Genomic DNA, 13634 nt, shown 5'->3' on the forward strand with positions numbered 1-13634 from the left:
AATGCAGTGACCTTTCCTTTAGGTGGTCAGACGAGATCGACCGAAATCTTGAGTACGAATAAGCTTACCCTCGCGTCCCCATGCAGTCCAGCATCGGGCCATTGCCGTATCAGAATGTCCCACAAATTTGGATATTGCATGATTCAATAGAATCCCGTGCGAATCAGCGCCCTGTATCGTCTATGTCGAACGACTGCCAGGGTACTGTGCTAGATATTATTGCCCAGAACAACTTTATCCTGAACGAGAGCGAGGGCACGTTCAGAACATCCTAAGCCCGCTCATTTCGTGAAGAACCGGCCAAGGAGGCAACGTATGCCTTTTAATCGGCTATGAAAAATAGCAGAAATGAGAACAGAGAGAAACTTAACATCAGGATGATGGTCAAGAAGTAGATGAAGTTAAGGAAGCTTGGCAGCAAAATAACGAATGACCTACGGAGGAAGGGAACATTAAAAGCAGACTAGCACCGGGAAAAGGGCATTCCTGGCCAAGAGAAGTCTGTTGGTATCAAGCATAGGCCTTAATTTGAGGAAGAAGTATGAGAATGTACGTTTGGAGCACAACATTGTATGGTAGTGGAACATGGACTATGAGAAAACCGGAACAGAAGACAATCGAAGCATTTGAGATGTGGTGCTACAGATGAATGTTGAAAATTAGGTGGACTGATAAGGTAAGCAATGAGGAGAAGAAAGGAATATGTGGAAAATACTGACAAGAAGAAGGGACAGGATGATAGAATATCTGTTAAGACAGCAGGAAATAACTTCCATGGTAATAGAGGGAGCTGTAGAGGACAAAAACTGTAGAGGAAGCCAGAGATTGGAACACATCCACAAAATAACTGAGGACGTAGGTTAGCACAGGAAAGGAATTCGTGGCGGGCTGCATCAAACCAGTCAGTAGACTGATGACAAAAAAAAAAAAAAAAAAAAAAGGTTGTAAGTGCTGCTCTGGGATGAAGAGGCTGGCACTGGAGAGGAATTCGTGGCGGGCTGAATCAAACCAGTCAGAAGACTCATGACTCAAAAAGGAAAAAAGGTACTGCATGTGGTTGGTGGCATGCACGTCACGATCGTTGCACGATATATTGATAGCTAGCTTACTGCTTAACCAAGGGCAGCAATGATGACTTCACTAACACACCACAGGCTAACTTGTAGGTGTTGTATGATTGCATGATGCAAGCTGGCCAACAACCCGACGGAATAAAAACTCAGATGCAATAACGTATTTGTTGCCAATTTCTTTGACCAATGATTTCGCTCCAAAAATCGTCTGATGACAACATGTCAAAATAAATTCTGATGAGCGATTGTTTGCTATTGAATAACATTCCAGTTCAAAAACTAAAGCGAAGGAAAGAAGAGAAATGTGTTCTCTCATACGCCAGCAATTAGTGGAAAGTCTTCCCTGAAATAACACCAAGAGGAGCTAGAGTCAGAAACCACACAGTATTATAAGAAAAGGAAGGAAGAATAGAGCTGAATGTCTTGTTGACAGAAGTGAGACAGGGTTGAAATCTGTCCATTATGTTTTTCTGCCTGTATACTGAGCAGGATATGAAGGAAACCAAGGAAATATTTGGAAAGGGAATTAAATTTCAGGTGAAAGAAATTAAAAGTTTAATGTTTGCCGGTGACTCTGTATTTCTGTCATGTGTGGTAAATGACTTTGAAGAGCAGATGAATGAAATCGATAAAGTCCTGAAAGCAACCTATAAGATAAACGACAATAACAGTGAAACAAAGGTAATTGATTGTTGTCAAATTAAATCAGACAGTGCTAAGGGAATTAAAGTAGGAAATAGGACAGTAAACGCCCTGGATGAGTTTAGCTGTTTGGGCAGTGACAATGGTTTAAGTACAGCGGATATAAAGTCCGGAGTACTAATAAGCGAGAAAAATATTTCTGTCAACAACGAACTGGTTAACATCGAATATAAATTTAAGTTATCAATGATAAAATATGCTACAGTTGCAAAAATTATTTATTTCTAAACCTACATAAAAGCATAAAAGTCCCCATCTAGAAGAGTGGAAACCACTGTTAAATTGAGTAAAATATGTATATCAATTATTGAAGGCCCATCATCCCAAACCGTCCGTTACAAAACTTACATGGGTGTGGGCTTAGGGGTGCGCCATACGCGGATCCGCATGAAGACAGACAGGCGCTTTTTCGACCATTGTTGTACAGACACTGCATATGCAGCCATGTGAGGAAAACAATGTAGCCCCCAGTAAAGTTTGCGACTCACCGCTGCTGCATAGACACCCTTACACCCGCATGAAGCACAACTAAAGTTCAAATGTCGGCGGCAGTGGTCGTATACCCGTAACGTGGGCGAGTGGACTGCTCACGCCATCTCACCGTCAAAATATTGAGTAATGTACCCGCCAGCAACACGGACAAGAAACCGAAAATTGTCATTCGCTGCAGTGAATGCTACCTTTTATCATGCACTAGCGTGACACTTATTACAGGTTACCGAGTCTGCACGTGAATATATTACAAACCAACTAATAGGGTCAGACCAAAGTAAACTGACATAATTCCTGTAATGTCACTCAGGAATTCCTATAGTGCGCTTGGAGAGCTTAGTCTCAAACTGTCACCATTTTGTACTACCACAAAATTGTGGAACAACTAATACAAGTAGAAGAAGACGTATGAAGCCATTATAGTCAACCAGCAATTATGGCAGGAGCAGCTAAGTTAGACTACTATCGATCACATTAAAAATAGCTGAAGGATTTTAAAAGAACATTTCCCACAACAGCACTGACCTCAACACTAAAAGCCAAAATAAAACCAAAACAATAAAAATCACTGATAACAATTAAAGTCAAAAAACACATAATAGCCTCCAATAAGGAATCCCGTAAGCGTGCTGCGGTGCATAGGCCGCACCCCCCCCCCCCCCCTCACCGTTACCGTAAGAACTACTTATTTAATTTCGAAAGTACAGAACACATTGAAACCATAAAGTTAGCCCACCCGGTTAGCCGAGCTTTCTGGAATGGGAAGGAGCACCTGGTCCCCGGCATTAACCCACCCGGTGGACTTGGGTCGAGGTCCGGTGAGCTGGCTAATCTGTGGATGGTTTTTAGGCTGTTTTCCATCTGCAAAATATGTTCAAATGTGTGTGACTCAACTGCTAAGGTCATCAGTCGCTAAGCTTACACACTAGTTAACCTAAATTATCCTAAGGACAAACACACACACCCATGCCCGAGGGAAGACTCGAACCTCCGCCGGGACCAACCGTTTCCATCTGCCTTGGCGAATGCGGGCTGGTTCCCGTTATTCCACCTCAGCTACACTATGTCGGTGATTGCTGCGCAAACACTGTCTCCACGTACGCGTACACCACCATTACTCTACCACGCAAACATTGGGGTTACACTCGTCTGGTGTGAGACGTTCCCTGGGGATGGGAGATTGGGTGTGGGGTCCACCGGCGGCCGAACCACACAATAACACTAGGTTCGGTGTGGTGGGGGGGGGGGGGGGAGGGGTGAAGTGGACTGCGGTAGTCGTCGTAGGGTTGTGGAAAACTGAAGCTGCGGCGGGGACGGAGCCTTTCCATCGTTTCTAGGTCCCCAGTTAATATACAATACGATACAATACAACCATAAAGTTAGCATTAGACAATAGAAAAAGTTAGTGGTACAAACAGAGAGCCACGTTGTAAAGAGTCGCAACGTAAGCTTGAGGGACGAAGAAGTTTCGCGTAAGCAAACTGAAATAAATTCAAATGGCCGTAAGCACTATGGGACTTAACATATGAGGTCATCAGTGCCCTAGACGTAGAACTACTTAAACGTAACGACACCACACACATCCATGCCCGAGGCAGGATTCGAATCTGCGACCATAGCAGCAGCGTGGTTCCGGACTGAAGTGCCTAGAAACGCTCGGCCACAGCGGCCGGCAAACTGAAATAATACAGGAATTAAATATAAATGGAAGATGTACATATCCCCTATATCTGGAACATGTAGATGCATTGGGTCTAGTTATTAAGCATGCCCCTGTGTTTTAACTCGATTTATTCACGAAATATCTTCTTACGGTAATTATTTTTACATTTCGTAATCCCAATTTCTTCTAAGATGTTAAGTGTCGGAGCTTTATATTATACATGCAGAATATCTAGATATTCCCTAATCTCTCGTAAACTACGGTTGTTGAATTCTAGATGAAAGGACAGGCTGACTTTGAATTATTGACTGCACCATGCTCGGTGAGGAACGGCAATTGGAAATTTGTGGTAAGATCTTATGGGACCAAACTGTTGAGGTCATCGGTCCCTAGGCTTACGCACTACTTAATCTAATTTAAACTAACTTACGCTAAGCACAACGCACACACCCATGCCCATGCCCGAGGGAGGACTCGAACCTCCGAGGGGTGGAGCCGCGCGAACCGTGACAAGACGCCCATGACCGTGAAAGGTCTCTGTTTGGATTCCTTTCATGTTAATTTCTTAAATCTGTTGTCATTTAAGGCATAAATTTCTCTTCTAATTTACTGTGGTGTTTCTGACTCCATCTGGGAGGAGACTGAGCAATGGAACGTGTAACTTTTACACATAAACAAGAACGATCTGTCACACTACTGCACTTTAAAACACAGTTTATATGTAATTCATGTCAAACAGTCTCATGCGGAACCTACATCCACTTTCTTTTATATACTGTGTATGATAAGATACTGTCATCCCCCTTCCCTTCTGTGTGAAAGGATGAATGAGCAAATGTATTTCTAGTTGCATGCTTGATGGTAGCAGACAAGCCTGTGTGCTAGAGAACAGTAGGACCAACGTCGGAACAGGTAGCTACGCTTTCTAAAAGCAAAGATATTTCTATTCTTAGTATGGTCCTGTCTGTCCCTTGTCATGTTGGTATAGGAAGCTGCCTCTCTGGTCACTTCCGTTTGTATCTGCAAGCACCCTTGGTAGGGGCCAACGGCAGTCTGTCCGTGGCGAGCGTCTGAAGTGGTAAGATCTCCGGCTAAGCGCGTCTCTGCTAAGTCCGTAGGACAATGGATTTCTTAAGTTCAGCCTAACTGAAAATTTAATCACCTTTATTTCAGGTTTAGCTCTAAAATATCTAATGTTATCTTAAATTGCAACTTAGTGTAATTCGCGTGTAAAGTTCAGAATATCTTCCGGTAGTTGCTTTGTCACTACTTTGTGAGTAAAGTGGAACCACGTGTGGCTGATCCGTAACTCTAACTAAGATCATCAATCTTAAATGCGAATGTGCGTGAGATTATAACGTCTCGTCTTGACAATATTGTTCAATATAGCAACTTTTCTTTATCTTCAACCCACGTGAGCTATACTTTGTGAGACCAGTACCACGTGCTTATACAATTGTTTGACCCATCGGGTTAATAGTAAGACGATATTAACCAGTTCGAGGTTTCTCTTTTGTAAATTGCGTTTCGATGTAATTTATTTTCATTATCAAAATTATTGTGGAGTTACACTCTTTGTGTAAACCAAGTTGACCACGTGAAGCATGTGGTGTAATCATCAAAGTAGCCCTCAGCTTTTCTTTTCGGGAAGATTTCACAGAGAGTTAGTATGAATTTAGTATACCAGTGTGTGGTAATGTCATCACGAACAGGATTACGCTACGAACGTAACTTCTTTGGGTGAAAATTGAATCGGTTGGTTGTGGTTAATTTCCTCTTGCATATGTTTCAACGTTCTTCGTGTGTTATTGTATGAATGCAGTGTTGTATGCAGTCTCCCAATCTTGGCTCCTTATTTGATGTGTTCCGTAAGATTACAAACTCACATTTTCACAATCCTAAATAAGGCACCAGTTTCAAATTTCAAATGGCTCTGAGCACTATGGGACTTAATATCTTAGGTCATCAGTCCCCTAAACCTAACTAACCTAAGGACATCACACACATCCACGCCCGAGGCAGGATTCGAACCTGCGACCGTAGCAGTCCCACGGTTCCGGACTGCAGCGCCTAGAACCGCAAGACCACCGCGGCCGGCACCAGTTTAGTTGTGAATCAAGTTTAATATGCTGAAATTTTAACGGAACAATGATCAACGTTAAAATAAATGTCCAAATATAAAGTGATTTATTTCTTTTTATTTAAATTGTCTTTATATATATATATATATATATATATATATATATATATATATATATATAATAAAATCACCGGTTATCGTAAGATGACTACTAAAAGATTATAATTAATGTTAGTCTGGTTGGGACTTTGGTAAGCTAGACTGGATACCTGGTGAAACAGTTGCTCAGTAATGCAAGGTTAACTTCCTGAGATAGCTCAGAGCTTTTAACCCGCTTTTATTGTCTTGAATATCAGCACCGCTTTCAGAACAAATTAATGTATCAACTTCACAACCGCACAGCTACCCGCAGAACCTATTCAAATGTGGTGCTACAGAAGAGTGGCCAAGATTAGGTGGCTAAGTCGAGTAAATAACGACAAATTTTTGTATCGAATTGTATGGCAAAACGTGACTAAAAGAGGGATTCAGTTAATAGACCACGTCCTAAAGCATGAAGACAGAAATTGAGGAAAGTGTGGTGGAAAAATTTGCAGAGAGAAATCTAGGTTGGACTACAGTAAGCAGGCTCAGTGGATGCAGAGATGAAGATGCTTAACCAGATCGTATTGTGTACTTCAACACGATGTTGCGAATGGAAATCTCTGTCAGTTCATCAATCAGAGATCTTGGTATGAAGCAGGGCGAGCAGGAATTGGAGGAAAAATACTGCATCTGTGTGCCGACAAGTATGTGCATCATTTCATACGAGGACTCAGGCAACGAGTTGTAGACCAGCGTAGGGAATTGCAAGAATCACACGCATTTGCTTTCTATGACGGGCTACTCGAAATTAGGTAAATGTTATGATAATAGTCTAAGTCGGAACGGCGACTATGTAGAGAAGTATCTGAAAGGTATAGCTAATGTTGAAAATGGAACATTTTTGATATTCACTGTTGTTTCCATTTCGCGATTAATGAGAGGTTGAGAAAAACAGCCCTCGTACTTAAATAAAAACCGAAAAGTTTTTCGCCCATGTTTTATTATTTTGGTGTCTTTTTAAAGGATCCAAACAGCGGCTACCGAACCGAGATTACTGCTAGATACATTGTCGACACTTTACTGATTTATATATGAACTGTCCCCGTTGACTTATATCAACACCTGTATGCAGCTAGGGGTATTCATTTCATTGCAATTACATTACTGATTGGTTATATCACCCCTTCCTTCACCACGGAAGGAAGGAAGGAAGATTGGGTTTAACGTCCTGTCGACACCGAGATCATTAGAGACCGAGCACAAGCTCTCATTTCAAAGACAAATAGGTGTTAAGTTCTTTTATTACACAGGAAGCATTAGTTTTTGATCCACCCTCGTATGTCTGTGTGGCACCCTCGCTCGATGACCAACTTCTGGTATTCTCTGGGTATATGCAAGACTGGAGATGCGTCAATCAGTGGCTGGAAGATGCTAAAATTATAGGTAGTACAGGCAACAGTTGGATGTATTCTGCGTTTCCATTATCATTCTAAACACAGGTCAGCGAACCCAGTTTGGTTCCTGTATAGAAATCGCTGAAAATTAAGTTATATCGACACGCCACTTAGCAGTTCTATTACACGGGGCTTGGGGGAGGTGGCGGGGGGGGGGGGAGGAAACAAGTTTGCTCTTTTTTCCTTTTTTTCGCAGGCTGACAGTACGATGAACTTAATTGGGAGTGTATATCGTGCGCTGCCATACTTTAGAGGAAGTTGTGTTTTTTCAGATTTTCCATTTGCATCTTTGTTATCTTTCGGCTTTATCCTCCATGAAGAAACAACGGCAAGGGCCCTTGGTAAATTTTGGTGTCCTAGTAACTACTGCCCCTATTAAACTACACGACTTGTTCGCTAGAAACTGTGGCTATATTTCACGGTTACTTATGCACAGTGTTATGGAAAAAGACATTACATTCAAAAGATTCTAAAGTGATAGGAAGAGCAGCTGTTGAATATATTCTCTGCTTCCGTTACGGTTCTAAAGGCAGGCCCAGTTCGCGCCCTCTACATAAATTGCTGAAAACTGCGTTATATTAACACGCAACGTAGCAGGAACTTCACACGAATGGCGGGTGGCGGGGGGCGACAAGTTTGGATATGTCTTTTTTTTTCAGACAGGCAGGCAGGCACTGCAGCAAGATTCATTGGGGCGATGTTCGGTGCGTCGCCATATTTTCGAGGCAGCTGCGCCGGCCGAAGTGCGACGTTTGAGACTACGTTCGGAGCAAGGGCAGTAACGATCCATTACGGAGCGGGCCATGCGCGAAATTGCTCGCGGGGGGAGACCGCTTGTTGCAGCTGTCCGAGAATTACGATGTCGTACGCTTACGAGCGGCCGCTAAGTGCGCCTGTGGGAGGTAGGGAGCGATCCTCTAGTCCGAACGAGTTAATCAAACATCCACAGGCTCGTTCACTCGTTGCGGCTGTGTGTGTGTGTGTGGTAAGGGCGTGGCGGGCAGTCTGATTGTGGGACATGGGACGGTGTGGGAAGAAATATAGCTCTGATTCTAAATTCATATAATGTAGACCGATAGCAAGATCAGCAGTTAATGATGTTGCCGAGCAACCACATGTCTCGGTGGAGACTATTTCATGTATGTAGCAAAGAACAAACACGAAACTGCACGGCAAACGAACGTGCGTATATCATTGTATGTGGATAACTCTAAGAACTATTGTTAACATGCGTATGTTATAGATGGTTAAAAATGACCGAACTATCAGCTTAGTAAGTCACGGTTGCAAAATACTAACATAAATCTTTTACAGTAGAATGGGAAAACTGGTAGAAGCCGACCTCGGCAAAGATCAGTTTTGGATTCCGGAGAAATGTAGGAACACGCGACGCAATACTGACCCTAAGACTTCTCATAAAAGATAGGTTAAGGGTAGGTAAATCTACTTTTATAGCACTTGTAGACTTTGAGAAAGCTTTTGACAATGTTGACTGGAATACTCACTTTCAAAATGTAAAGGTGGCAAGGGCAAAATAAAGGGAACGGAAGGAACTTACAATTTGTGCAGAAGCCAGATGGCAGTTATAAGAGTCGAGGGGCATGAAAAGGAAGCAGTGGTTGAGAAGAGAGTGAAACAGGGCTGTAGCCTATCCCCGCTGTCATTCAATCTGTATATCGAGCAAGCAGTAAAGGACAGAAAAGAATAATTTGGAGTGGGAATTAAAGTCCAGGGAGAAGAAATAATAACTTCGACGTTTACCGATGACATTGTAGTTCTACCAGAGACAGCAAGAGATTTGGAAGAGCAGTCGAACGGAATGGACAGTGTCTTGAAAGGAGGTTATCAGATGAACATCAACAAAAGCAAAATGAGGATAGTGAAATGTAGTCGCATTCAGTCAAGTCATGCTGAGGAAATTAGATTAGGAAATGAGACACTTAAAGTAGTAGATGAGTTTTTCTGTTTGGGAAGCAAAATAACTGATGATGGTCGAAGTAGAGAGGATATAAAATGTAGACTGGCGATGGCAAGGAAAGCGTTTCTGAAGAGCAGAAATGTGCTAACATCGAGTATAGATTTATGAGTAAGGAAGTCTTTTCTGAAAGTATTTGTGTGGAGTGCAGCCATGTATGGAAGTGAAACATGGACGATAAACAGTTTAGATAAATGAATAGAAGCTTTTGAAATGTGGTGTACAGAAGAATGCTGAAGATGAGATGGGTAGATCATGTGACTCATGCGGAGGTACTGAACAGAATTGAGGAAAAGAGAATTGTCGTACAACCTGGCTAAAAGAAGGGATCGGTTAGTAGGACACATTCTGAGGCATCAAGAGATAACAAATTTTGTACTGGACGGAAGCGTGCGAGGCAAAAATCGTAGAGGGAAACCAAGAGATGAATACAGTAAGCAGATTTAGAAGGATGTACGTTGCAGTAGTTACTCAGAGATGAAGGGGTTTGCCCAGGATAGAGTAGCATGGAGAGTTGCATAAAACCAGTCTTTGAATTGTAGATCACAGCACCAACATAGATGGTTTGTACAGATGCGAAACCAAGAACAACAATAAAGAAAAAAGTAGTTGATGAGACAAAGCAGTGTGAGACAAATAGTCGGAGAGACGCATGAAGACGCAAACGTAAATAATACGTATACACAGAGAGTAAAAGAGTTTAGAGTAATTCTAATACTGGTAAAAAACCAAAGGAAATGTAACGTTGTACGAGTAGGTGCGCGGAATGTCAGTGGTCTGAGTGTAAAGACTGAAACGAAATGTACGAAGGTTATATGTATTTTTTGTGAAAGCCAAGATCTTTGATTTTAAGATCTTTATACCAATTACCAGTTTTGATAGAATCGTGCTGTCATCTTCAGATTGGCACTACACTTTGCGTATATGTTCACATACATACGTCGCCGGCATTTTGAGAAGACATGTATGTGAGCATATACGCAAACTGTAATTCCAATCTGAAGATGACAGCCGATTCTGTCGGAACTAGTAACTGGAATAAACGTCTTAAAAATCAAGCGATCTTGGCTTTAGATGCTCAAACAACAAGTGTCAGTTATATGTACGAAGGTTAGTCATAAAATATCACTTCGAAAAAAATACAACAACATGATTTATGTTTCTCGTTAACACTTAGATGTCTGAGCCCTGGTACACAGTAAGATTGCCACGCCATACGACCATAACACGCCATTAGAAAAGTAGAAGCAAAAATGGCATAGAGGAGTATCGTGCGATAATTCGTTTCTTTTTGCATTTGAAAGGGAACAAGATTGCAACAAACCATGCTGAGTTGATGGAAGTGTACGATAACAATGGGCCATCACATAACACAAAGCCCAGGTCGCCGATACACATGCAGTGTGGTCAGAAAGGTCCGAACGATGAAAAACGAAACGGAAGACCCACTTTCTGTGAAGAGTCTCCCATCACAAGAGAAGTGATGGCACTGGCGCATGAAGATCACTATCGAGGCGATAGTGGAAACAGTGAGTATTATTCACGGATCCGTTTTCAGCATCTTGGACGACTGTTCATACTCATTCATAAAGCTCCCCCCGAACCGAAGAGGCAGCAGAAATATTTTTGGTGTGTCACGCCATTCCATACGATTTCTTTAGCCGCCTAATCGTCATAGACGAGTGCTTGATGTTTCACTATTACCCTCTGACAAAAGAGCAAAACAAGCAAAACCAAAGTGGATTCCACTTTTGCCAGAGAAGGTATATTACGAGAATCTGTCCGAGAGACTTCCTGGCAGATTAAAACCTAGAGCCGGATACCAGTCCCAGTGTACCGACGGGCCGCCCATTTGTAGTCTACTTGAAAACATATTTGTGAACCATGTTGAAAACAAAATATACAATGAAATTATATATCAACATCCATACAAGGTATGTGGATGGCAGCTTTTGTTTGATGCATAAAACTGACTCCCGGATGAAACTACTACACAGTAACATAAACTCAGTCCACCCTAAAAAAAAGAAAGAAAACAACAGAAAAAATCGCCATTGAGAAAGAAGTAGACATGAAGCTTAATTTCTTAGACATCACTATACACAAACATAATTTTGGAGTACTCAGAAAACCTACAGCCACAAACGCAGCCATTCACAGCCGGTCTAATCATCCCCAGGCACAGAGAGACATGCTAGTTAGACTCAAGAGAACTTCAACGGAGAAACTGAACCGCACACATGAACCAAACACAATATACCAGATAGCCAGAGAAATGGGTACGGTACTACAATATACAACAACATGAACAATGAAATTAAAAAAAAAGCAAATTATAAAAGGAGAAACCATGAACCAATTACTAGCCATTGCAAAGAGCCAGGAACACCAAAACTTGACGCACACAGGGGACCAGGAAAACCTTAGATGGAACACAGCATGGCACGTACTAACACACAGCAACAAAAACGTCCACGGGTTGGAGAAAATTCCAAAGAAACAAGGACTACGAACTTCATTCCTCACAAACAACACAGTTCAGAAAAACTTAAACATTAAGATCACCTCGCCAGAGAATTTCTGCAAAGCTGGTATCTATCATTTAACCTGCAGTTCATACCTGTCTACACAGGTCAAACACGCAGAAATTTTAAAAATAGATATTCTGAACACTTCAGAACCTTTAAAGAAATGGTACGATGCACTCCACTTTTGCAGATCACCTCATACACGAAAACCACCAACCAAAGTGGTACACGAAAGGGCTGTTGTGATCAGGACACTAAACGCAGTGGGGCGTACCTTAGGAAAGGTTAGAGACTAACGGCCAGTCCTTTCACACCAGAAACAGTCACGTCTGAGCCCTTCTCAGGATCACGGCTAACGATTATCTCTACTCGTATAGCAGTCATAACATCAACCGAAGTAAAACTGCTGCAACAACTGTACCATAAACACCGGTGCCATACAGACATACAGGAGTCTCATAGATGTCGTGACATTCGGGGACGAAAAGTAGATGAAATGTGTTTCACCACTGAAAGACCACAAGTTATTTATGGAAGTGCTGTCTTTGTTCACCCAGATCTTCGGGTAGATCCATAGCAGCCACGGAAGAAAACAACACTGAAATTCTCACTCTGGAAGCAGCTAACTGTACCATTTCATCCCTTTATAAACCACCTGGTGCTAAATTCACCGTTGGCACCCACCGTTCAAAATAAACTTGTGCCAACTGTGACCATTGATATCAACAGCCATATTAGTGTTTGGCGATTACTATCATGAAGATGAGAATGGGACAGCAGTACAAGAACTGACAGAAGTGAGTCACCTAAGTTTAACTCATGGCACGGAACTACATGGATCTTTTAACAGCGGAAGGTGGACGCAAACTTGTGACCCTGACATTATATTTGGCAACAGCAATATCAGCCAACATTGTGTAAATCCGTGTGTTCCGTATGTTCCCCAATAAGCAAATCACAGCGTAGATCAATAACGAGCCAATTATCTGGTCCCATAAGACCCCAGAAACTTTTTTTTCGGTGAAGTTTTAATTTCAAGAGGGCAAACTGGTCAAGATTTGGAGCACTTTTGAACACCAAAGTATCTTTTATAGAACAAGTACCAGGATGCTATGACACCTTTATCACGGCTGTAAAGAGATGCTCGAGGATGTCTATCCGTCGCGGCTCTCGGACATCTTATATCCCTGAACTTACATCAGACCAAGCCACTCTATTCGCTGAATACATCGACTTCTTTGAAGAACTTTCAGCGAAGCAACGACAGAAGTAGGAAACAATCTCGTTTCCTGTGTAATGGGTACACAAAGGGATACGTCGATGAAACCTGCACAAAATATGGATTAAAAAAAAAAAAAAGACAGCCATAAAGCTTGAAGACTTCCCCAAGGCCAAAGCAATGATTCGAATAACGCATCATAGTATCACTGCCAATCAAACAGCACATGAGCTACTGCTGAATGGGAAGGCAACCCACAAATTACGAAAACAGAAAGTGGAAAGAGAAGAGGAAGACGAGAATAGTGACCTCACAGCTTCATTCAGCATGGGAAAATTAGAGAAGGCGCTCAAAGAGAGTAAAA

Source organism: Schistocerca nitens, chromosome 6, assembly GCF_023898315.1.
Source record: "Schistocerca nitens isolate TAMUIC-IGC-003100 chromosome 6, iqSchNite1.1, whole genome shotgun sequence".
NCBI lineage: Eukaryota > Metazoa > Arthropoda > Insecta > Orthoptera > Acrididae > Schistocerca > Schistocerca nitens.